We start from the raw sequence: 25353 nt of genomic DNA on the forward strand, positions 1-25353 counted from the left end.
CCACTCCCACCTCCTGTCACTGTGTTCAGAACCTTGTGGTGTGTTGGAGAAAGAATAGAGTCATCTAAAAGTCTACAAACACAGAATGCTCAGGTTAAGGAAATATAGTTATTCTCACCCCTTAATTCCCACCTTCTATTCCTCTCCTGAGGTCTATTGTTCTTGCTCCCATGGCCTGTAATGAGGTTAGCCTGTGTCCTGAATTTCTCCTATCATATGCTGATGGAAGACATCACTAATCAATTATGACATGATTTCCTACTGAGCTAGACCGGTTACATAGCTACTACAAATTGTTTGGGTTGGAAGTTGAGATGAAATCTATTTGATATCTTGGGTCTATAGTATCAGAAAAAAACAATTAGAAACAACTATAGGAAGGCCTGATCACCTGCTCACTCATTTCTTAGTAGGCTGACAGCAAAAGTATAAGGGTAAACAGTGGTGTCTATATAATCTAATGCTAGGAGACAAAAAAGTACACGCGGGGTGAAGGCAGTAGACCAGAGAGCAAAATAAGCTATTTACTAAACGAGGGCAGGGTTTTTCTAATTCACCCAGTACTAGGAAGTACTGCTGAATAAGCACCCATAGTATTAAATCAATAGGTTATTATCCCATTTGATAAAAAGTGACCAGTTAAGAAGTGCAAGAAAGTGCAATTATATGGCCACTCAACACCTAGAGGAAAGGTAGGGTGATTACAAGCATAAAATAAAACATACTACAGCATGCTTAGAAAGCCTATTACACTATGGGCTTACAATACAAATAATTGACAATAAAAATATCCTATTAAGAATACCAGGGGGACGTTCAAGATGGCGGAGGAGTAAGATATGGAGATCACCTTCCTCCCCACAAATACATCAAAAATGCATCTACATGTGGAACAAATCTTACAGAACACTTACTGAATGCTGGCAGAAGACCTCAGACGTCCCAAAAGACGCCCTCAGGCGACCTACACGCAGAGACAGGGACAAAGCCAAAGCTGAAACCCAGGTGCTGTCTGAAAAAAGAAGAGAAAGGGAAACTTTTCCCAGCATCCTCAGGAGCAGTAGATTAAATCTCCACAATCAACTTGGTGTACTCTGCATCTCTGGAATAATTGAATAGACAATGAATCATCCCAAAATTGATGTGGTGGACTTTGGAAGCAACTGTAGACTTGGGGTTTGCTTTCTGCATCTAATTTGTTTCTGGTTTTATGTTTATCTTAGTTTAGTATTTAGAGCTTATTATTACTGGTAGATTTGTTTAGTGGTTTGGTTGCTCTCTTCCTTTATTTTACATATATATATTTTTTTCTTTTTCTCTTTCTGTGCGTGTGTATGTGTATGCTTCTTTGTGTGATTTTGTCTGTATAGCTTTGGTTTTACCATTTGTCCTAGGCTTCTCTGTCCTTTTTTTTTTTTTTAGTATAGTTTGTAGCGCTTGTTATCATTGGTGGATTGGATTTTTGGTTTGGTTGCTCACTTCTTTCTTTCTTTTTGCTTTTAATTACTTTTTTACTTTTAATAATTTTTTATTTTAATAATTTTATTCTATTTTATTTTATTTTTTTCCTTTTTTCCTTCTTTATTTTTCTTCCTATTTTCTGAGCTGTGTGGCTGACAGGGTTTTGGTGCTCTGGCTGGATGTCAGGCTTGAGCCTCTGAGGTGGGAGAGCCGAGCTCAAGACAGTGCTCCATCAGAGACCTCTGGCGCCACGTAATATCAAACGGTGAAAGCTCTCCCAGACATCTCCATCTCAATGCTGAGACCCAGCTCCACTCAATGACCAGCAAGCTACAGTGCTGGACACCCTATGCCAAACAACTAGCAAGACAGGAACACAACCCCACCCATTAGCAGAGAGGCTGCCTAAAATCATAATAAGGGCACAGACACCCCAAAATACACCACCAGACGTGGTCCTGCCCACCAGAAAGACAAGATCAAGCCTCACACACCAGAACACAGGCACAAGTCCCCTCCACCAGGAAGCCCACACAAACCACTGAACCAACCTTACCCACTGGGGGCAGACACCAAATACAATGGGAACTAGGAACCTGCAGCCTGTGGAAGGGAGACCCCAAACACAGTAAGTTAAGCAAAATGAAAAGACGGAGAAATACATAGCAGATGAAGGAGCAAGGTAAAACCTCACCAGACCAAACAAATGAAGAGGAAATAGGCAGTCTACCTGAAAAAGAATTGAGAGTAATGATAGGAAAGATGATCCAAAATCATGGAAACAGAATGGAAAAAATACAAGAAATGTTTAACAAGGACCTAGAAGAACTAAAGAGCAAACAAACAATGACAAACAATAAAATAAATGAAATTAAAAATTCTCTAGGGCTTCCCTGGTGGTGCAGTGATTGAGAGTCCGCCTGCCGATGCAGGGGACACGGGTTCGTGCCCCGGTCTGGGAAGATCCCACATGCCGCGGAGCGGCTGGGCCCGTGAGCCATGGCCGCAGAGCCTGCGCATCGGAGCCTGTGCTCCGCAACGGGAGAGGCCACAACGGTAAGAGGACCACGTACCGCAAAACAAAAACAAAAACAAAAACAAAAACAAACAAACAAAAAAAACGAAACAAAAATTCTCTAGAAGGAATCAAGAGCAGAATAACTGAGGCAGAAGAACGGATTAGTGACCTGGAACATAAAATAGTGGAAATTACTACCACAGAGTGGAATAAAGAAAAAAGAATGAAAAGAATTGAGGACAGTCTCAGAGACCTCTGGGACAACATTAAATGCACCAACATTCGAATTATAGGGGTCCTAGAAGAATAGAAGAAAAAAGGGACTGAGAAAATACTTGAAGAGATTATAGTTGAAAACTTCCCTAATACGGAAAAGGAAACAGTCAATCAAGTCGAGGAAGCACAGAGTGTCCCATACAGGATAAGTCCAGGAGAAACACAGCAAGACACATATTAATCAAACTATCAAAAATTAAATACAAAGAAAAAATATTAAAAGCAGCAAGGGAAAAACAACATATAATGCACAAGGGAATCACCATAAGGTTAACAGCTGGTCTTTGAGCAGAAACTCTGCAAGTCAGAAGGGAGTGGCAGGACATATTTAAAGTGATGAAAGGGGAAAAACTACAACCAAGATTATTCTACCCAGCAAGGATCTCATTCAGATTCGACAGAGAAATTAAAACCTTTACAGACAAGCAAATGCTAAGAGAATTCAGCACCACCAAACCAGCTCTACAACAAATGCTAAAGGAACTTCTCTAGGCAGGAAACACAAGAGAAGGAAAAAACCTACAACAACAAATCCAAAATAATTAAGAAAATGGTAATAGGAACATACATATCAAGAACTACCTTAAATGTAAATGGATTAAATGCTCCAACAAAAAGACACAGACTGGGTGAATGGATACAAAAACAAGACCCATATGTATGCTGTCCTCAAGAGGCCCACTTCAGACATAGGGACACATACGGACTGAAAGTGAGGGGATTGAAAAAGATGTTCCATGCAAATGGAAATCAAAAGAAAGCTGGAGTAGCAATTCTCATATCAAAGTAGACTTTAAAATAAAGACTATTACAAGAGACAAAAAAGGACACTACATAATGATCAAGGGATCAATCCACGAAGAAGATATAACAATTGTAAATATTTATGAACCCAACATAGGAGCACCTCAATACATAAGGCAAATGCTAACAGCCATAAAAGGGGAAATTGACAGCAACACAATCATAGTAGGGGACTTTAACACCCCACTTTCACCAATGGACACATCATTCAAAATGAAAATAAAAAAGAAAACACAAGCTTTAAATGATACATTAAACAAGATGGACTTAATTGATATTTATAGGACATTCCTTCCAAAAACAACAGAATACACTTTCCTCTCAAGTGCTCATGGAACACTCTCCAGGATAGATCATATCTTGGGTCACAAATCAAGCCTTGGTAAATTTAAGAAAATTGAAATAGTATCAAGTATCTTTTGTGACCACAATGCTATGAGACTAGATATCAATTACAGGAAAAAATCTGTACACATGGAGGCACATTCTAATACAAACACATGGAGGCTAAACAATACACTACTAAATAACCAAGAGATCACTGAAGAAATCAAAGAGGAAATCAAAAGATACCTAGAAACAAATGAATGAGAAGGAAAACATGAAAACCCAAAACCTATGGGACGCAGCAAAAGCAGTTCTAAGACGGAAGTTTACAGCAATACAATCCTACCTCAAGAAACAAGAAACATCTCAAATAAACAAGCTAATCTTACACCTAAAGCAATTAGAGAAAGAAGAAGAAGAAAACTCCAAAGTTAGCAGAAGGAAAGAAATCATAAAGATCAGCCTAGAAATAAATGAAAAAGAAATGAAGGAAAAGACAAAAAAGATCAATAAAACTAAAAGCTGGTTCTTTGAGAAGATAAACAAAATTGATAAACTATTAGCCAGATTCATCAAGAAAAAAAGGGAGAAGACTCAAATCAATAGAATTAGAAATGAAAAAGGAGAAGTAACACCTGACACTGCAGAAATACAAAGAATCATGCAAGATTACTACAAGCAAATATATACCAATAAAATGGACAACCTGGAAGAAACGCACAAATTCTTAGAAAAGCACAATCTTCCGAGACTGAACCAGGAAGAAATAGAAAATATAAACAGACTAATCACAAGCACTGAAATTGAAACTGTGATTAAAAATCTTCCAACAAACAAAAGCCCAGGACCAGATGGCTTCACAGGCGGATTCTATCAAACATTTAGAGAAGAGCTAACACCTGTCCTTCTCAAACTCTTCCAAAATACAGCAGAGGGAGAAACACTCCCAAACTCATTCTATGAGGCCACCATCACCCTGATACCAAAACCAGACAGGAATGTCACAAAGAAAGAAGACTACAGGCCAATATCACTGATGAACATAGATGCAAAAATCCTCAACAAAATACTAGCAAACAGAATCCAACAGCACATTAAAAGGATCATACCCCATGATCAAGTGGGGTTTATCCCAGGAATATTCTTCAATATATGCAAATCAATGAATGTGATACACCATATTAACAAATTGAAGAAGAAAAACCATATGATCATCTCAATAGATGCAGAAAAAGCTTTCGACAAACTTCAACACCCATTTATGATAAAAACCCTCCAGAAAGTAGGCATACAGGGAACTTACCTCAACATAATAAAGACCATATATGACAAACCCACAGCCAACATCGTTCTCAATGGTGAAAACCTGAAACCATTTCCACTAAGGTCAGGAACAAGACAAGGTTTTGCACTGTCACCGCTATTATTCAACATAGTTTTGGAAGTTTTAGCCACAGCAATCAGAGAAGAAAAAGACAGAAAAGGAATCCAAATCAGAAAAGAAGAAGTAAAACTGTCACTGCTTGCAGATGACATATTATACATAGAGAATCGTTAAAATGCTACCAGAAATCTACTAGAGGTAATCAATGAATTTGGTAAAGTAGCAGGATACAAAATTAATGCACAGACATCTCTGGCATACCTATACACTAATGATGAAAAATCTGAATGTGAAATCAAGAAAACACTCCCATTTACCACTGCAACAAAAAGAATAAAATATCTAGGAATAAACCTACCTAAGGAAACAAAAGACCTGTGTGCAGAAAATTATAAGACACTGATGAAAGATATTAAAGAAGATACAAATAGATGGAGAGATATACCATGTTCTTGGATTGGAAGAATCAACATTGTGAAAATGACTCTACTACCGAAAGCAATCTACAGATTCAATGCAATCCCTATCAAACTACCACTGGCATTTTTCACAGAACTAGAACAAAAAATTTCACAATTTGTATGGAAACACAAAAGACCCCGAATAGCCAAAGCAATCTTGAGAAAGAAAAATGGAGCTGGAGGAATCAGGCTCCCTGACTTCAGACTATACTACAAAGCTACAGTAATCAAGACAGTATGGTACTGGCACAAAAACAGAAATATAGATCAATGGAACAGGATAGAAAGCCCAGAGATAAACCCATGTACATATGGTCACCTTATCTTTGATAAAGGAGGGAAGAGTATACAATGGTGAAAAGACAGCCTCTTCAATAATTGGTGCTGGGAAAACTGGACAGCTACATGTAAAAAATGAAATTAGAATTCCCCCTAACACCATACACAAAAATAAACTCAAAATGGATTCAAGACCTAAATGTAAGGGCAGACCCTATAAAAATCTTAGAGGAAAACATAGGCAGAGCACACTTTGACATAAATCACAGCAAGACCCTTTTTGACCCACCTCGTAGAGAAATGGAAATAAAGACAAAAATAAACAAATGGGACCTAATGAAACTTAAAACCTTTTGCACAGCAAAGGAAACCGTAAAGAAAATGAAAAGAAAATCCTCAGAATGGGAGAAAATATTTGCAAACGGAGCAACTGACAATGGATTAATCTCCAAAATTTACAAGCAGCTCTTGCAGCTCAATATGCAAAAAACAAAGAAAGCATCCAAAAATGGGCAAAAGACCTAAATAGACATTTCTCCACAGAAGATATACAGATTGCCAACAAACACATGCAAGAATGCTCATCATTAATCATTAGAGATATGCAAATCAAAACTACAATGAGATATAATCTCACACTAGTCAGAATGGCCATCATCAAAAAATCTACAAACAATAAATGCTGGAGAGGGTGTGGAGAAAAGGGAACCCTCTTGCACTGTTGGTGGGAATGTAAATTGATACAGCCACTATGGAGAACAGTACGGAGGTTCCTTAAAAATCTAAAAATAGAACTACCATATGACCCAGCAATCCCACTACTGGGCATATACCCTGAGAAAACCATAATTCAAAGAGTCATGTGGGCTTCCCTGGTGGTGCAGTGGTTGAGAATCCACCTGCCAATGCAGGGGACACGGGTTCGAGCCCTGGTCTGGGAGGACCCCACATGCCGTGGAGCAACTAGGCCCGTGAGCCACAACTACTGAGCCTGTGCATCTGGAGCCTGTGCTCCGCGACAAGAGAGGCCGTGATAGTGAGAGGCCTGTGCACCGCGATGAAGAGTGGCCCCCGCTTGCCACAAGTAGAGAAAGCCCTCGCACAGAAACGAAGACCCAACACAGCAAAAAAAAAATAATTAATTAAAAAGAGTCATGTACCAGAATGTTCACTGAAGCTCTATTTACAATCCAGGACATGGAAGCAACCTAAGTGTACATCGACAGATGAATGGATAAAGAAGATGTGGCACATATATACAATGGAATATCACTCATCCATAAAAAAAACATGAAATTGAGTTATTTGTAGTGAGGTGGATGGACCTAGTGTCTGTCATACAGAGTGAAGTAAGTCAGAAAGAGAAAAACAAATACCGTATGCTAACACATATATATATGGAATCTAAAAAAAGAAAAAAAAGGTTCTGAAGAACCTAGGGGCAGGACAGGAATAAAGACACAGATGTAGAGAATGGACTTGAGGACATGGGGAGGGTGAAGGGTAAGCTGGGATGAAGTGAGAGAGTGGCATGGAAATATATACACTACCAAATGTCAAATAGATAGGTAGTGGGAAGCAGGCACATAGCACAGGGAGATCAGCTCCGTGCTTTGTGACCATCTAGAGGGGTGGGATAGGGAGTGTGGGAGGGAGACACAAGAGGGAGGAGATATGGGGATATATGTATATGTATAGCTGATTCACTTTGTTATACAGCAGAAACTAACACACCATTGTAAAGCAATTATACTCCAATAAAGATGTTAAAAAAAAAAAAGAATACCAGAAGCCAGCGAATTCCCTGGCGGTTCAGTGGTTAGGACTCTGTGTTTTTCACGGCCGTGGACCCAGGTTCGTTTCCTGGTCAGGGAATTAAGATACCACAAGCCACGATGCAAAAAAAGAAAAAAAAAAGAGTATACCAGAAGCAAGAAAAAATCCAAACTCAACAATTTCCTTTAATGTTAAATAAGCTTTACTTACCCATTACTGAGCTACAACAACTATGTCACTAACCATCAACATCAAGACTTTTCCGATCCAGCTGTCTTTTCCAGCTCCACCAGCCTCAGTAGCCCTACACTTTCTGAAAGCACACTAAGGTGAAAGTGCTCTATTTATGCCTACTTTCTGGAGGGTTTTTATCATAAATGGGTGCTTACATCTGATGGAAATCAAGAGCTGGATTTTGATAGACTATCTAAATTCGGTGAAAACATTTATCTCAGCGGTGTTGCAATGGACAAATATGGTACTTAAATTAAAAAATCAGAAAGGTTAACTTCAAAACTGTTCTAATTCAAAATATGCAGCAGGCAAATGAAATATTTTTGGAATTCCTTCCTGAGAACTGCTTCATAGAATGCCTATGAGCTAAAGAATTAAACGTAGTCTTGTAATATCCTAATTTATTTTTTTAACCTAGGAAGATAATGTCTGGTTTATTCACCTTCTCTTTGACTACGCTTGGCTCTGAAAGACTTTTGGTAGTTTCCAAAAGGTAAATTCATCCTTAAGAACAAAAGAAGGTCAAACTATGTCCCCAGTGTTTGAAGATCCTAATGAAGATCCCCCCAAATACTTTGTGCAATAGTTGCCTCCCTGAAATGTGTGTAGCTTCCCCATGTAAAAAAAAATGTATTATTTATTCATTTATTCACCCACTTAGTTACTTGACAAATGTATACTGATAGCTATTTTCCAGGTAGATTTCCTCTAGATGCTGGAGATGCAGGAGTCAAGAAAAAAGACAAAGATTTCTGCCTTCATGTAGCTTATAGAAAGGTGAGGTGAGACAAACAATAGACGATAAACATAATAAATAATAAATAGTATGTCAGGAGGTGATATCGTGCTACAAAGAAAACAAAAGGTGAAGAGGGGAAGGGGAATGGGAGCAATGAAGGTTAGGGGTGGAAAGTAATGAAAAGGTGACAATTTGAGCTAAGGTTTAAAGTAGTGAGAGAGTCTGCCTTCTGGATATCTGGGGTAACTGCTATAGGCAGGGGAAAAGAAATAAAGAAAATGCCTGATATCATGAAGGAACAACAAAAATCAATGAGGATGAAATGGATTGAATAAAGGGGGGAGTAAAAGGAGATGAAGGCAGAGTAGTAATCGAGAGGGCCAGATTATATAGAGTTATATAGGTCACTTGGCTTTTATTCTGAATAATTTGGGGAGCTATTGCAGGGTTTTGAGCAGAGGTATTACATGGCTTGATTTGTGTCTAAAAGGATCACTCTGGGAGTTCTATTTCTAGTAAGTCTGAGTACTTCCTACTGGACCTGGCTCTCCATAACAACTATAAACTCTGGAAAATATTGAATGCACAGGAAAGTGAACAAAAGTGGGGGTGCTGGGGGACATGTTGGAGGGGTTGACACTTGGAAGAAGCAATGGCAGGGGGGTGAGAGTCCCATTCTCAGGTTTCAGCCCAAGAGCAGGCTGAATGCAGCACCATAAAGTGGCTAGAACTCTGACTGAAAACCTGTAGTCTTTCCAGCCTAAATAATTAGAGTACAGAGTCTGGACAATTACAGCCTCTGCACCTCTGGCTGAATCACATGTGTGCAGGGTAGACTCAAAGCAGCTGAGCTAAAGGTTAAAAGAATAGAGAAGAAATTAAATGAGACTTGAACTATAGTCCAAGAGACAGACTTGGTGGACAATCAAGGGGAACACCTACTTATGGATGAGACGGCAGTCCTTACTAAAGAGGCAACATTTATGCTGAAATCTAAAGGATAAGGAGGAGCAAGCCATGTGAAGGCGAGGGTGGGGGAAGTGAGAAACAGAATTCCAGGCTTTGGAAACACCATGACCAGAAACTCAAAGGCAGGAAAGAGTATGGTGTTTTCCAGGAAATGCAAGGAGACCAAAATGGGGAAACTGGTCAATTTATACTAAAACAATAAATGCTCTAAATATGAGATAAGGAAAAAGCATTAAAGTTGATCTCTATCCTCAAGGTATTTATAATCATATCAGGGAGACAAACATGCTAATGTCAATGAAACAACTAAAATTCAATACTAGACAGTATGTAGTTGACCAGCACTTTGAGTTTTCAAATCACATTTGCAAGAATCACCTTATTTGGTCCTCACAATAATAGCCCGATGAGGCAGGTACTCTTATTGCTACTGTTCTTATTTAACCTGGTTATTTTCTCTCTTTCCCCTGATGATAAGAGCTATGAGGGCAGGGCCATACCTGTTCTCCTACCACTGCACCCCCAGCATCAGGCAGAGCTTTGAGTTCAGAGAAGTACTAAGTAAATCTTTGTTGAATGCATGGGTTTAACAGATTGGAAACTCAGGCTTTGAGGGGAAAGGACTTAAATGCTCAAGGGAACACAGCATGTCCATGACAGAATCATCTAGAATTCATGGCTCTCGTCTTCTGGGCCAATATTATAACTTGGCCAGTGATTTTCAGTCTCTTCCCTACCCCCCACCCCTCTTCTGCCTTTTTTCCTCCTTTTCCTCCTTCCTTTTCTCTTTCCTTCCTTCAAGCAGCAGAACGCTTTGTTTTCAAACAAAATTTTTTCACTTGGATATGGAAACCAAAACTTCAGTTATCAACACATTATAAATATTTTATAAATTCAATGTTATAGGATTTATTATTGTCAGTCACGGAGAATGATGACAGTTGTTTGGATGGACACAGAAATTAGACATCATGTGCCTGGATGATAGTGGCCATCATACGACAGTCTCACCATCCAATTTATTAAGGAATTTTGTTTTGAATGCCCAGTATTGAGAAAATCCAGATGAATCCTAAGAAGTGTAATAGTTGAAAATGGTAACAGGTGTTAAATTGTGTGCCAGCCATCTCAGTATGCTTAAACTCAACGGATCCTGAGGATTAGGAAAGGATATCTTTATTTTAAATTTGAATCACTAACAACATCTAACTGTTAACTGCCATGCCGTACCGTTAATATAAAAGTCTGACAAGAAGCCCCTATGGAAAACCTGCTGCAGCACTTTATAGTATGATAATACTTTCATAATGTAACATGTTATGTGTACCTTTGTAGTTGCACAACTGACTACCACGCGGAAAGTGAGACCAAGCACCGATGACGTGACTGTGCCTTGTCTTGCATTTCATTGGGTCCAGTATATGTGTTCTATGATCCGCTTCTTATTTGTACAATTTTGTGTGAGTGAACCCACACAGGCCTGAAATAAAATGGTGAGTGGAAACCTATAATTTCTTCAATCAGTGATATATGTCCAAGCAGTTCAAATCCATGCTAGATGTGACAGGAAGAGTTATATTCTGAGATCTGCCCCCAAAACCTGTTCTGTACTACATAAGGAAACACATCTATGGCTTTCAATGTGCTCAAACATGGTACATTTGAGTGAGCTTATTATGTTTACTATAGTTTAACAAGGAATTTAGAGTGCTTTTCTAAAATTAAATTCAATCCAAGATATTTGTACTCTTGAAGCACTTCAAAGCAGTCCAAGGGTTCTATAAAACTCTGTTGGTAATCCAAGCCCTCTAGCACTATGCTTCACCCTAAACGACCTCACATTTAGGTGGGCTGACTTTCTGGTGGTGTAGGCAGGTATGGCCTGGATAGCTCTGGCAATGAGGCATTATGGGAATTTTCTTGCAATGTTCATGACATGGATGTGCATTTTGCCAACTATCTCGGGCACAGCCCCTGGAAACAAAGCTATAGCCTTTTGCTCTCCAGTTGAAATGCAATTGCTGTGTTCATCAAAATTTAGTTGGGGAACTGAAGGAATATTTGAATTTTTATAGTGTTGTTAATATTCTTTCCCTTTCCAGTTAGCTTATCATCAATCTGTAAGGAGAGATTCTGGAATGTCAAGAGTTGAAGGCTATGTGATTAAATTAGGTCATTTGGTTTCATTAACTTAGTAACTGCATAAATAAATTCTCAGAAGGATCTGTCACTAATGCTTATTTGTCTTTATATTAATATTTTTTCAATGAAATAAAGTTGTTTTTACTGTTGTAAAATGTACAAGTTCAGGCTTACAGGAAAAGGGCATTGAACCTATTTTGTGGGGAAGGATAAATGTGTGAGAGAGACAGACAAGGGAGTTAGACTCTGATTAGGTGGTTTGCCTTTTTGTACTTTAACAGACCTGAGGTAGAAGATTCCTCTCAGTAATGATGGTTCACAATGCAGTGATTCTCAGAGTCAGTGTGGAAATGGAGCCGTATAAAATTCTGAAGGGCCTCAGGTGTGTAGCTTGAAAAGCCCGGAATTTAATATGAATGCTTTCTCATAGCTTCTCAGCCTACTGAAATCCTACCTAGCTTTTGGGAGTGCCTCCATAAAAACTTCTCAGACCTTTGTTATTTCTTATTCATGGACCATTCATCCCTTCTCTGAACTTCTACAGAAGTTATAGGGCCCACACTACTTAACCTAGCTTAATAAGCAGACTGAATGGTATGACTCAAGAAAGTGTACTTTATCAGGAGTTCAAAGACATAGATTTTGGTTTGTGCCCATGTGGCCCCACTGGCCAAGTAACTCACTTACTCTGATTCCTGTCTGTTAAATGGGTATGGTAGTAATAATTCTACCTGCCTCATACGGTTGTTAGGAGGGTTAAATGAGATGATTCTTACAAATGTGTTTTGGAAACTCAAGGCACTGAGCAGCTACACGCTGTCTAGTATTGAAGTTTAGTTGTTCCACTGACATTAGCACTTTTGTCTCCCCAATGTGATTGTAAGCACCTTGAGGATAAAGATCAACTTTAAAGTTTTTTCTTATCTCCTTACAGTGCTGCGTGTATAATAAATATTTAGAGCAGTTATTGTTTTTATAATTATCAATTACATTAACATAGTGCTTCATAGTTGCTAAAACATTTTCACATACATTATTATCCATGGTGTACCTCCATTTTTATATTGCCACAGGACTGAGATTTCGGGAGGAACAGTGACTTTCCCAAGGCCATACAGTTAGTGGAGTTGTTGCAACTATTACACAAGTCTGCAGGTTTGCAGTCTGTGGCTCTTTTCACTGTGTGATTAGACCTTTTGTAATCTGGGCACTATCAAAAAGGTACTTTAGTCTAGGTAGTTCATGCAGTTCTGGTTGTAGAAGAGATTTGACTTTGTAAACTACGTAAGTCTTCTGGGAGTGACATTATTGATTCTCTACTTTACAGCCGGTTCCATCTGCACCTTTGACAGCATTATTTTATCTTTCAGTATAACAGCGAGTGTAGCTAGAGTATGGCAGCTGCCCAGAGTGATGTGTGGTTTGGGATTTCTCCATTTCAATGAAGCCAATTCTTAATTTTTGAAATTGTGGATTTTCCAGGGTCTCTGTTGGGCTGGTCTTTTCCCTTTCTGCTATGGCCCAATTTTTGTACACGTCATGGTGAGCTAGAATTCTGATCAGAAGGAAATCCAGCAAGGGGAAAAGAGGGTGACCAATTTCAGTCCTAAAATGTGATACTTTTTCATCACTCTGCACAGAATACTTTAGAGAAGAGGTCAAAGTTATTGGACAAGCACTCATTTTAAAATTATCTGGGTATTTGCCCCCTCCACGTTCTCCTGGTCCTAATTTAGTACTGACTGTGCCATCCAAATTAATCCCAAACAAAAATAAACAGTCAATGTATCATTGTATCCCAATTATTATAATTAAAACCTGAATTTGGGTCAAAATGTGCTCTTTAAATCACCTAGAGTTTGACTAGAAATGATAGTAATTGTGATGCAGTGGGCTATTGACCAGACCTTCACAAATTCTCATCAATTTCTGTAGTGATTTTTACATTTCCTCAAAGCTCAGGAGGAAATTGAGCATCTATTTATTTGATTTTAAAAATCACAGGGCGTCACAATGTACTCAAGTGACTACAAATGAAACGCTTTAAAAAAGAAGAACTGCAGTGGGTGCATCACAACTGAAATTAGAGCAAGTGTCAGTATGTCAGCTGCAAATTGACAGGTCTTGCACAAGGCACTTAAGGTTAATGAGTGATATTTAATTTGGCCAGAGTGACCAAAAAACTTCAACGATGTGAGGTCATCTTAGAAAAGGGCTACTTAAAGCAAGAGTCTAGAGGAAGCTGATGTAGCTTTAACAGCAGCAAATGTACATCACAATGTAATAGTACTGGTGTATTAGTGTTAGCATAGGTGCTAGTATTGGGTTGGCCAAAAAGTCCGTTCTGGCTTTTCTGTAAGCTCTAATGGGAATAATAATAATAATGCAACTGTCATTTGTTCGGTGTGTACCGTGTGCCAGGCACTGTACACTAAAGCATGTACCCGTACAATCTCATTTGTCCTCAGTTCAACCTTAGGTTGCTCCATTTACAACTGAGCAAGCGTTCAGGGAGTGAAAAGCTGGCATTTTAACCCGTGTCTGTCACATTACAGAACCCAGTTTTCTAACCCTTTACCTATTACATTGGTCTTGTGTCAGATCTAACATTTACTGTACTGTTGTGTGACCTTGGAGAAGATGCTTTCCCTCGCTCAAAATATCTCCATCTGTAAAATGAAGGAACTTGACTGTGAGTTTTCCTATCTCTAAAGTCTTTTAAGAATGAATGGGTACAAGATCTTTGGATGGGGTGAAGTGTTGTGGAGGAGTACGGGGAACTGGTATGAAAATGGTGTGCAGGTGAAACAGGACCTTAGAGCTTGGATGGGCACTCTTGCTCTGTGATACGAGCCACTCCTCTGCTCTGGGCCAGTTTGTACCTTTCTCAACAAGCTTTGTTATTCTGGGCTTCAGAAAGGCCTAGAGGGAGGGAGAAGAGTTTTTGGACATTAGGAAAGAAGGTTCTTTTTTTTTTATGAACACCAGTTAATACTCCACTATTGCAGATTTATATGTATCTTTAGGCCAATGCTCCTTGTATTATTATTATTTTTTATTATTATTAGCTTCTGCTTTATAACAATGTGAATCAGTCATACATATAAAACTGTTCCCACATCCCTTCCCTCTTGCGCCTCCCTCCCTCCCACCCTCCCTATCCCACCCCTCCAGGGAGTCACAAAGCACCGAGCTGATCTCCCTGTGCTATGCGGCTGCTTCCCACTGTCTATCGAAGGTTCTTTTTTGGATTCTCCTCTTATTAGCACACTAGCCTCTGGAGGTGAGCACATCCCAATGGCCTGGATCTGAAGGCATGAAGACAACTCAAAAGCCCTACACTGAAAGTCAAGAAACTGGCGGTTGAGCAGTGCTGATGTGGAGGTAAAAACAAGTTTTTGTTTTTCTCCAGCCATTAACAAATTTTTAATGTAAGTAATGTAAATATAATATATAATGTGCATATTTTTTTGGCTGTGCTGGGTCTTCATTGCGTGCGTGGGCTCTTTGTTGTGGGCTTCTCTTTAGTTGTGGCACACGGGTTTAGTTGCCCCGCGGCACGTGGGATCTCAGTTCCCTGACCAGGGATTGAACCTGCGTCCCCTGCATTGGAAGGCAAATTCTTCACCACTGGACTACCAGGGAAGTCCTTAATGTGTTTTTAATATTTAATTTTGTAGAAAATTAGATATATGTATACATAAAAAGCAAATTAAAAGCATCCACAATCCAACTGCTTAGAGAACAGCTCTTAATAGTTTCATATTGTTACAGACTGCAGATTTTAAAAAACAAACTAGACTGTCACTAGTTTCTCTGTTTCTCAGCACCTTTGGTCAGGAGTGGGGTGGGGGTGGGGGTGGGGGTACCAATCCCGTTGTTCAGGTTGTTCTTTTTTTACAGTGATTGATTGTTTGATATTAGTAACCTAGACTGAGAATGGAAAAGATAATATGGATAATTCTGGATTATCAGTCTCTGACCTATGACTGGCAGCTCATTGTTTATTCACCAGTTGCCTTTGCTGATAATACTTTTAATCAGTTAGTGACTGATTATGTTCTTTTATTTCTCATTACATCTATAAAAAGGAAATTCTTCAAGAACCGACTCCAAATTATACTATTTTTTTCCTTTATCTCAATTTGCCTTTTATCCTGAGAGATTTTTTAAAGTGTAATTGGTGTTATTTTGTGTAACCATTTGTTCTCTAAGGTGGGTCTCTTTCATTTTTAAGGATGACTTTGGTCTTTTCAAGGTCAGGCCAATTTTAAAACAGAATTTTCCTGAATATTATATTTTAGTGTTTTGAGAAAGGCAGTTTTCACACTCCTGAGGGACAAACATTTCTGAAAACTGTTTTGATGGAAACTACGGTTCATAATGATCAAAGTCTCCTCAGAACCTGTTACTTTTTTAGAAAAGCTTAAAAGCACATTGTTCCTCCCCCGAGTGTATCCCCTAGAGAAATTCTTGCACATCTGCACAGATGGCATGTACCAGGATGTTCATTATTAGTGACAGCAAAAAATGTAAGTATCTTAAGTGTTCTATCAATGGGAGCACAGATAAATAAATTATATATATTGGTATATGCTCCACCCATCAGCATGGGTGCATCTCAAAACTGTCAAGCAAAAAAGTTGCTGATGAACCTAGGGGCAGGACAGGAATAAAGATGCAGACGTAGAGAATGGATTTGAGGACACGGGGAGGGGGAAGGGTAAGCTGGGACGAAGTGAGAGAGTAGTATTGATGTATATACACTACCAAATGTAAAATACATAGCTAGTGGGAAGCAGCCGCATAGCACAGGGAAATCAGCTCAGTGCTTTGTGACCACCTAGAGGGGTGTGGTAGGGAGGGTGGGAGGGAGATGCAAGAGGGAGGGGATATGGGGATATATGTCTACGTATAGCTGATTCACTTTGTTATACAGCAGAAACTAACACAACATTGTAAAGCAATTATACTCCAATAAAGATGTTAAAAAAATGCTGAATGATAAATATGGTAGGATACCATTTTTTTTTTTTTTTCTTTTTGCGGTATGCGGGCCTCTCACTGTTGTGGCCTCTCCCGCTGCGGAGCACAGGCTCCGGATGCGCAGGCCCAGCGGCCATGGCTCACGGGCCCAGCTGCTCCGCGGCATATGGGATCCTCCCAGACCGGGGCACGAACCCGTATCCCCTGCATCGGCAGGCGGACTCTCAACCACTGCGCCACCAGGGAGGCCCAAGGTAGGATACCATTTATACAAAGTTTAAAACTATGCAAAATGTATCTGTTTGGATAAGCTAGGTTATGCTGCTTTAAGAAACACTGCCAAATCTTAGTGACTTACAGCCATGATATGGCTGGCATAGATTACTTTGGGCCTCTGTTCATGAGTAATTCAGAGTCGCAGGCTGATATAAGCTTCATTTTATCACATGCTTCACTGATCACTTTACCAATGGGAAGCAGATAAAGTGACTTGCATGGTAGTTCTTAAAGCTTCTCCTGAAAGTGGCACATTTCACTTTCACTCATATTTCATTGTCCAGAACAAGTCACATAGCTACACTGAACTTTAAGGGGACTGGGAAGGATAATCTTACCATGTGCTTTGAGGGTAAGATCACCCCAAGTATTTGGTGAATAACTCTAATAACTACCAGACTAAACAATACTCTGTAGTGCATATGGATATATACAAGTATAGTAAAAGTACACAGATTTGAATGGAACTATTGAACTCCAAATTCAGATTAGTGATACCTCTGTGGAGGGAGGGAAGGAGGAGAGTGGGATGGGATGAGAAAGCTGAATAACTGGTACCTACCTCTTCAGTTAACTCTTTTCTCCACTCTGCTCTCTGCCAGGGGAGTCTGACCTGTATCGACCTCATCAGTGGGTTCTCCATGTTCTGTGACTTCAGGATGGGTTTGGACAATGGGAAAGCCAGTGGGAGATCAGAAAGAGACTAGAGAGTATTCTTCTGGCTCCCTCTCCATGAGGTCACCTCAAACTGACTATGTCCCTTGACCAGAGGTCTCTGCTACTTTCAAAGAGGCCAATTCTACATGATTATTCTTTGGATTCCAGGCATCTCTCCTTTTCTTATCCCTTTGGGCCTAACGGTGGTAACAGTTTAGTTGCTACTAGTTGCAAGTTTCTGCACTGTCCATTGTAGCTCTCTTATACCCAATCAAAAAATGGGCAGAAGATCTAAATAGTCATTTCTCCAAAGAAGACATACAGATGGCCAACAGGCACATGAAAAAACACTCAACATAGCTAATTATTAGAGAAATGCAAATCAAAACTACCATGAGGTTATCACTTCACTCTGGTGAAAATGGCCATCATCAAAAAGCCTATATAAAATATTTCATAATTAAAGAACAAACTGCAAAATTTATGTCAAACACACTGTAAACATCACAATGCCCTCCCCCCAAAAAACCTTTAAAATTCTATTTTTTAAACCTATTCTATTGACAGTTTCTAAAGTATGATTAAGTTGGGTTTTGTTCCTTTTTCCTTTGGGATTTTTCTGTTTCATAAAACAAACAAACAAACAGAAAAACTCCCAAACAGTAGGAGTTCTGTAAGCTGACCGCTGAGTGGTTTCTGGTTCCTCTATGATACATGTAATACTTACAGCACATGTAAAGTTCATAGCTGGTAAGCATCTCCCTATGCGCCTATGTGGCCCTTTTCCTACTGACTGAGGTGTATGCTTATCAAGAATCATTTGTATGCTCACAATCTTTTTATATGCTAATTAAGCTTGGTATCGTAACTATTAAATGAAATGTCAAGAAAACCAATGAGATATACCTGTAAAAGAAAGATTTTTTTCTTGTAGGAATGCCCAGATAAAAGCCTTGGAAAGACACAATAAAGGTGAGCCTCTAAAATAAATCTGTATTAATTAGGTATGAGCAAGAAAATTAAAAGATTTGTAAAAATAGTATAAAAATTAGAAGGCCTCCCTCAGACTGTTTGGCAGGCATTTTTTAAAGTTATTGCTCCAATTCAAACAAAATGTAACTAGAAATTATAGTGTATTCACTATGAGTATGTATTTCATAAGAAAGATGAACAGAACTCTGGATACATCTCAAGAGAAGACCTTGGCTTCACACGACAGGACTGGTTAAGGAATGTACACTTTCATGTTTTATGTTCAAAATATGGAAAATAACTACAAAACTCTAATGAAAGAAATCAAAGGTTTATGTAAATGGAGATATTCCATATGCATGGATAGGAAGAATCAATATTGTCAAGATGTCAGTTCTTTCCAAGTTGTTTTATAGATTCAAAGCAGTCCCAGTTAAAATCCCAGGAAATTATTTTGTGGACATTGACTTTAGAATCAGTTTGTCAACATAGAAAACCTAGAAGACCTTGGATATGACAATGACATTTTAGATACTACACCAAAGGCGTGATCCATGAAAGAAATAATTGATAACTTGAACTTCATTAAAATTATAAACTTCTGCCCTGCAAAAGATGCTGTCAAGAAAATAAGACAAACCACAGACTGGCAGAAAATACTGCAAAAGACATATCTGATAAAGGACTGTAATCCAATATATAACTCAAAATATACAAAGAACTCTTAAAACGCAACAGTAAGAAAACAACACCCCAATTAAAAAATGGGCAAGAGACCTGAAGAGACACCTCATGAAAGAAGATATATAGATGGCGAATAAGCATATGAAAAGATGCTCAACAACATATATCATTAGGGAATCGCAAATTAAAACCACAATGAGATACCACTACACAAGTATTAGAATAGCCAAAATCCAGAACATTGACAATGCCAAATGCTGATGAGGATGTGGAGTAATAGGAACTCTCATTCATTGCCGGTGGGAAAGCAACATAGTATGGCTACTTGGGAAGATTGTTTGGCAGTTTCTTACCAAACTAAATATACGATCCAGGAATCATAATCCTTAGTATTTTCCAAAAAAGTTGAAAACTGATGTGCATGCAAAAACCTGCACATGGGGCTTCCCTGGTGGCGCAGTGGTTGAGAGTCCGCCTGCCGATGCAGGGGACACGGGTTCGTGCCCCGGTCCGGGAAGATCCCACATGCCGCAGAGCAGCTGGGCCCGTGAGCCATGGCCACTGAGCCTGCACGTCCGGAGCCTGTGCTCTGCAACAGGAGAGGCCACAGCAGAGAGAGTCCCGCGTACCGCAAAAAAAAAAAAACAAAAAAAAAAACCTGCACATGGATGTTTATAGCAGCTCTATTCATAATTGCCAAAACCTGCAATCAACCAAGATTCCTTCAGTAAGTGAATGGATAAATAAACGGTGGCACTTCTAGACAGTGGAATACTATTCAGAGCTTAAAAGGACTGACCTATCAAGCCATGAAAAGAGATGGTGGAATCTTGCTGGAAGTGCACATTACTAAGTGAGAGAAGCCAATCAGAAAAGACTACATACTGTATGCTCTAAAAAATAAAGTCTATTAAAAATATTTAGTATAATTTTTAATTCCTGTTTTAACTGACTTTTTAGACTGCTTACAATAAATGAGAGGTCTTCTGTATTTGCATTAAAAAAGACTGAGAAGAAGTACAGTTGACTCTTGAATAACATGGGAGTTAAAGGGACTGACCCTCCACTCAGTTGAAAATCTGCTTATAACTTTATAGTCCACCTCTGTATCTACATGTCCACATCTGCAGATTCAACCAACAGTGGATGGTTAGTACTATACATATTTAATGAAAAAAATCCACATATAAGTGACCCATGCAGTTCAACCCATTTCAAGGTGCAACTGTTTATCAGTATTTTCAAGTCCCTTATCCCTGGGTGGTATATTACAGGTGAGTTTATTTTCTTTACATGTTGTTTTCATTTTCCATATTTTCTATAATAAACATTTACAATTTAAAGGGTTATCTTTAAAATAGTGAAAATAATGTGGAAGAGTAAAAGTAGCCTAGACTACAGGGTAATTCTTTAGTATTTACTGCAAGAATCCTTCTATTATTTTGACAATTGTAACATTTAAACTATACTTGAAATTAATATCCTATCCTGGTGTAACTACTTTGATATCCCAGCAGGTTTTTTGGTTTGTTGTTTTGTCCTTTTGCCATGAGGAAATAACTGCCTGAAGTTCCTTTCTGTTGTCTATATGATGTGTTATGGATGCCAGAAAATTTTATGTCTTCTTGTAAGTATGGCAAAAATTGCCTGCTTGTTGTAAATATCAGTTTGCTGGGAGATATTCATAATGTTGGGTTTATGCACTGTCTGTAAATCCATTCCTTCCTCTTTTGCCTAAAGATATACTTGGAAATAGAGTGTTTCATCAGTTAAGTAATTTTCCACAAAATATCAGAAATAAATAAGAGGAGAGTGAAGTACACTCAAGTGAAATGTATTGAGTATAATTATGTAAGTATACTACAGAAAGTGAACTTGAGAGAGAAAAGAGCATATTTTTTCACAAGATGCTCCAAGTGGAAAAGAAGATGACACATTTGTATAGAGAGAAATTTAGGAATGAAGTGTTCAAAAGCTGGAACAACAAATGGATGCAACTTTTAAGAATTACTTGTTTATAATAAAATACCAGTTAGTGACAGAAGCCAGGATATGGTCATCCTCAAGTCATCTTGTCCTCAGTTGGCCTGCAGTAGTCAGTCACCTTTGGCTACCATTGTGCCATCCAGACTTCTAGCATTATGATTCCTATGGTGAAGAGGGGCATGGGTATTCTGATGCTGAAGGCAATCTTTGGTGCCCCCATCTCAGTTTACTTCTACTCTTGAGTACATTTCATGTGTCAGTATGTGCACTTAATTCTGGAATGTACAGTCTAGAAGGGAAGACTCACATATACTTAAATCATGCCAATCCTGGGCAAACTGTAGTTGGCAATAGAAGGGCAAAGTACTGCCAGTACATGTGGGTAAAGAGGGAATATGGTTTGGAGAATGGAGAGGGAGGTAGTGGCATCTGAGCTGATCCTTGAAGGACAATGTGCACTCAGGGTCTGGTGAGAAGCTCATTTTGTTTGGCATTATGGCTTCCTGAGGCTTATCTCACCAGAGTAAGAAGGTTGATTTTTGAGTCAAGGTTAGAGCTGGTAAGAGGTGCCTTTTTTAGAAAGAATGCTCTGCCCTTAAGAGTGGAATGCACTGGGGAAAAGGCAACACTGGAGAAATCACCGTTTTCTGTTAACCCTCCAAAACTATCACACCCTGCACCCTAATATGCCTCCATTTGGCTTACTCTCCAAATGAGTAGAAAAATTATAGCACTTAATTCTGTTCTATCTAGCATCCGATCTTTGATAAGATGCTCACATTAGGACATTGTTCAGATTCTCACTTACCTGGATCATCCTGTGGGTACAAGAGGAAAAATAAAATTATGTCATCTTAAAAAAAAAAAGTCAGGGGTTTCCGTGGTGGTGCGGTGGTTAAGAATCCGCCTGCCAATGCAGGGGACACGGGTTCGTGCCCTGGTCCAGGAAGATCCCACATGCCACAGAGCAACTAAGCCCGTGAGCCACAACTATTGAGCCTGCACTCTAGAGCCCACGAACCACAACTGCTGAGCCTGAGTGCCTCAACTACTGAAGTCCGTGTGCCCAGAGCCCGTGCTCTGCAACAAGAGAAGCCACCGCAATGAGAAGCCCACGCACCGCAATGAAGAGAAGCGCCCGCTCGCCGCAACTACAGAAAGCCCACGTACAGCAACGAAGAACCAGTGCAGCCCACAAATAAATAAATAAATAAATAAATAAATTCATTTAAAAAAAAAGAAGCCTGCTGCAGACAGAGGAGGTACCACGGAATACAGCCCTTTACTTGCTTTCAGCCCTGGGAGGTCCTAAAGCATGGTGGCTAGATGTGGGGTCCGCTGACTTCCCATTCGGGCATCAGAGAGAGGTGAGGACCTTGCTCTGAGGGGCCCTGTTTCATGTGAGGAGAGGGGAGGGGGCCCAGGCCCTGCCAGGCATCCAGAGAAGGATCTTGAGGCAAGACTGGGGCGACCCCCTTCCCAGACAGTGCAGGACCCACAGGAAGCCGCCCACGCAACCAGCACAGGCCGTCCGGGGCCGCCCAGTCGGGCAGAGCACCCCTCCCCCACGTCCTCTTTGGAGGGGGCGGTCTCAGGGAAATGGGGACCTTGGACCGAGGGACGCATCATCAGGTCAGCAAGAGGGAGGGCCCATACAAGCCCTGTCGGGAGTAAATATAAATACTACCTCGGACAAGTCTGCGGGTATGCCTACAATCTCAGAGCGGGAGGGTAGCTTGCCTGCCTCTACTATCAACCCTCCGCAGCCGTGGCATGTTGTAGCTGACATAACGTTCGCTCACTTCTGCCTTGATGTTCTCGGGGAGCATCGGCTTGTTCTGGAGCCCACGAGGGAAGCAGCCCAGGCAGTGCCGGAGTCAAGGTGAGGACTCTGAGCCAGGACTGAGTGGCTTTTCCACCCCAGAGCAGGGATCCTGTCAGCGCCCTGCAGAAAGAGTGAGAATCCCGTCAGTGCCCCGCAGAAAGAGCAGGAACCCCGGGCCCCGCCCTGCCCCTGCTGCCATCCCTGGGTCACCCCAGGCAGGGTCCCTGGACGCAGCGTGTGGGGACTAGCACCTCAGGAGTCTGCAGGACAGGAGGTTGTCTCTGAGACGTGCAGACTTAGACCAGAAGAGAGAGGATTCCTACGCTCTGCCAAGCTTCTGGGTGAGGCCCCTGAGGAAGGAGGGAGAGGCCCCCACCGCAGAGGCTTCGCCCCCCGCTGTGCCGGCAGTCCTGGAAAGCCGCCAGCACAGGCCGTCAGCTGTGGCACTTCGGGCGCTGCCGGGAGTCTCAGGGACACGAGGCTAGGCTGAGGGCTCGCGGGAGGGAGGAGCCCCAGGCATTGTCTGGTGTAAGGGGAGGACCCAGAGGGATGAGAAGCCCACTGCAGGGGGGTTCCGCCACACGCTTGCTGGCCGCTCTGAGGACACGCAGTCAGGCTTCCTGGACATGTGGTGAGGCTTGTTAGTGGGGACTGGACTGGGCAGCAGAGGAACGAGCCCAGGCCCCGCCGGGCGGCAAGGCGAGGGTCCACAGGGAGGAGAGCGGCCCTCTCAGCTGCCCTAGACGGGCCCCCCCCGCCCGCTCTGCCCCTGCCATCTTTCTCGCGAGAGGCCCGGGGCAGGGGTCCCGGATATGACGTGTCCTGATTTCCGGCCGGGGGCTGAGAGACCGCGTCGTCTGCTGGGGCTGGTGGCGCGGACTTGGGTCGGCGGAGACGGAGGCCCTCGCTGGCCAGCAGAGGTGAGGACGGGGAGGAAGGCCCGGGGACCGCTCTCCACAGCCCCCGGCCCGCCCTGCGTGGCACCCCGGGCAGCCCAGGCCGGGCCCTCGGAGGTGTTCTCCCTGGGTCTCCGTGTCAGGAGCGTCGGGGCTGGACTCGGGTTAGAAAAGCGGGGGTCCCGGCTCTGCCAGCTGTTAAGGGGGGCCCTCGTGGAGGGCCGAGGGAGCCTCGCAGTCCACACAGGGGGTCCCGTGGGCGCCCGCCCCGCCCAGTCCGGCTGGCTGTGCGCCCTGAGCCGACTCGGGCGGGGCTGTGGGCCGCGGGGTCCCTCTCCGTCTCCTGACGTCTCTGCCTGGCGACCCGGGGCCGTGGTGGCCGTGGGCTGAGGCAGCGGCCTCGGGTCAGAAGAAGGGAGGGGGCAGGGCCTCATGGGGACTGCGTGGGAAGCCGTGAGGATGGACGAGGGCACCTTCCGCGGACGCGGAGCCCCACGAGCGCCCCCGGGAGGGCTCAGTGATGCCCCCTCGTTCCCTCAGGACGCCATGGGGCTGGTCTCCGGGAGAGACGCCTTTGCCTGAGGGCCGACGGCGGCACCTTGATGGGGGACGGGAGCTCCCCCCGCCACCGAAGAGATGGCGTTCAGCCCCTGCTGTCAGCCCTAGGAGGTCCTGGGCAGGGGTGGCAGGATGTGGCCTCTTGTTACTCTTTTTTTTTTTTTTTTTTTTGTGGCACGCGGGCCTCTCACTGCTGTGGCCTCTCCCGTTGTGGAGCACAGGCTCCGGACGCGCAGGCTCCGGACGCGCAGGTTCAGCGGCCATGGCTCACGGGCCCAGCCGTTCCGTGGCATGTGGGATCTTCCTGGACCGGGGCACGAACCCGCGTCCCCTGCATCAGCAGGCGGACTCTCAACCACTGCACCACCAGGGAAGCCCTCTCGTTACTTTTATCTGGACCTTCTCAGGGCAGCGAGGCCCTAGACCTGAAAGGGCAGGGACAGCTCGGCAGAGGGAGGAGTCCCAGGCTTTCCCCGGGCTCAGATTAAGGACTGAGGGCACCGCGAACACCAGAACAGATGGGGCCCAGCAGTTCTCTGCCCTTGCTGTCGACACGGGAGAGCCAAGGATCGTTACTGGATGTGGGCCCCGGCTCACTCTTTTTCTGGGGGTTTCCCAGGGTGGTGAAGACCTTGGTCTGGTG

General features: G+C 42.0%; 1 long non-coding RNA gene across 1 annotated transcript; it reads right to left on the reverse strand.

The window, feature by feature from the left end:
- Positions 1–927: 927 nt before the first annotated feature.
- Positions 928–23603, reverse strand: LOC309797128. The gene is made up of 3 exons (XR_014292552.1): positions 23508–23603; positions 23234–23376; positions 928–1012 (listed from the first exon to the last, which is right to left on the reverse strand). It is a non-coding gene; the product is annotated as an uncharacterized lncRNA (long non-coding RNA).
- Positions 23604–25353: the final 1750 nt, after the last annotated feature.

Source organism: Mesoplodon mirus (assembly GCF_964341445.2).
Source record: "Mesoplodon mirus genome assembly, chromosome: X".
Taxonomy (NCBI): Eukaryota; Metazoa; Chordata; class Mammalia; order Artiodactyla; family Ziphiidae; genus Mesoplodon; species Mesoplodon mirus.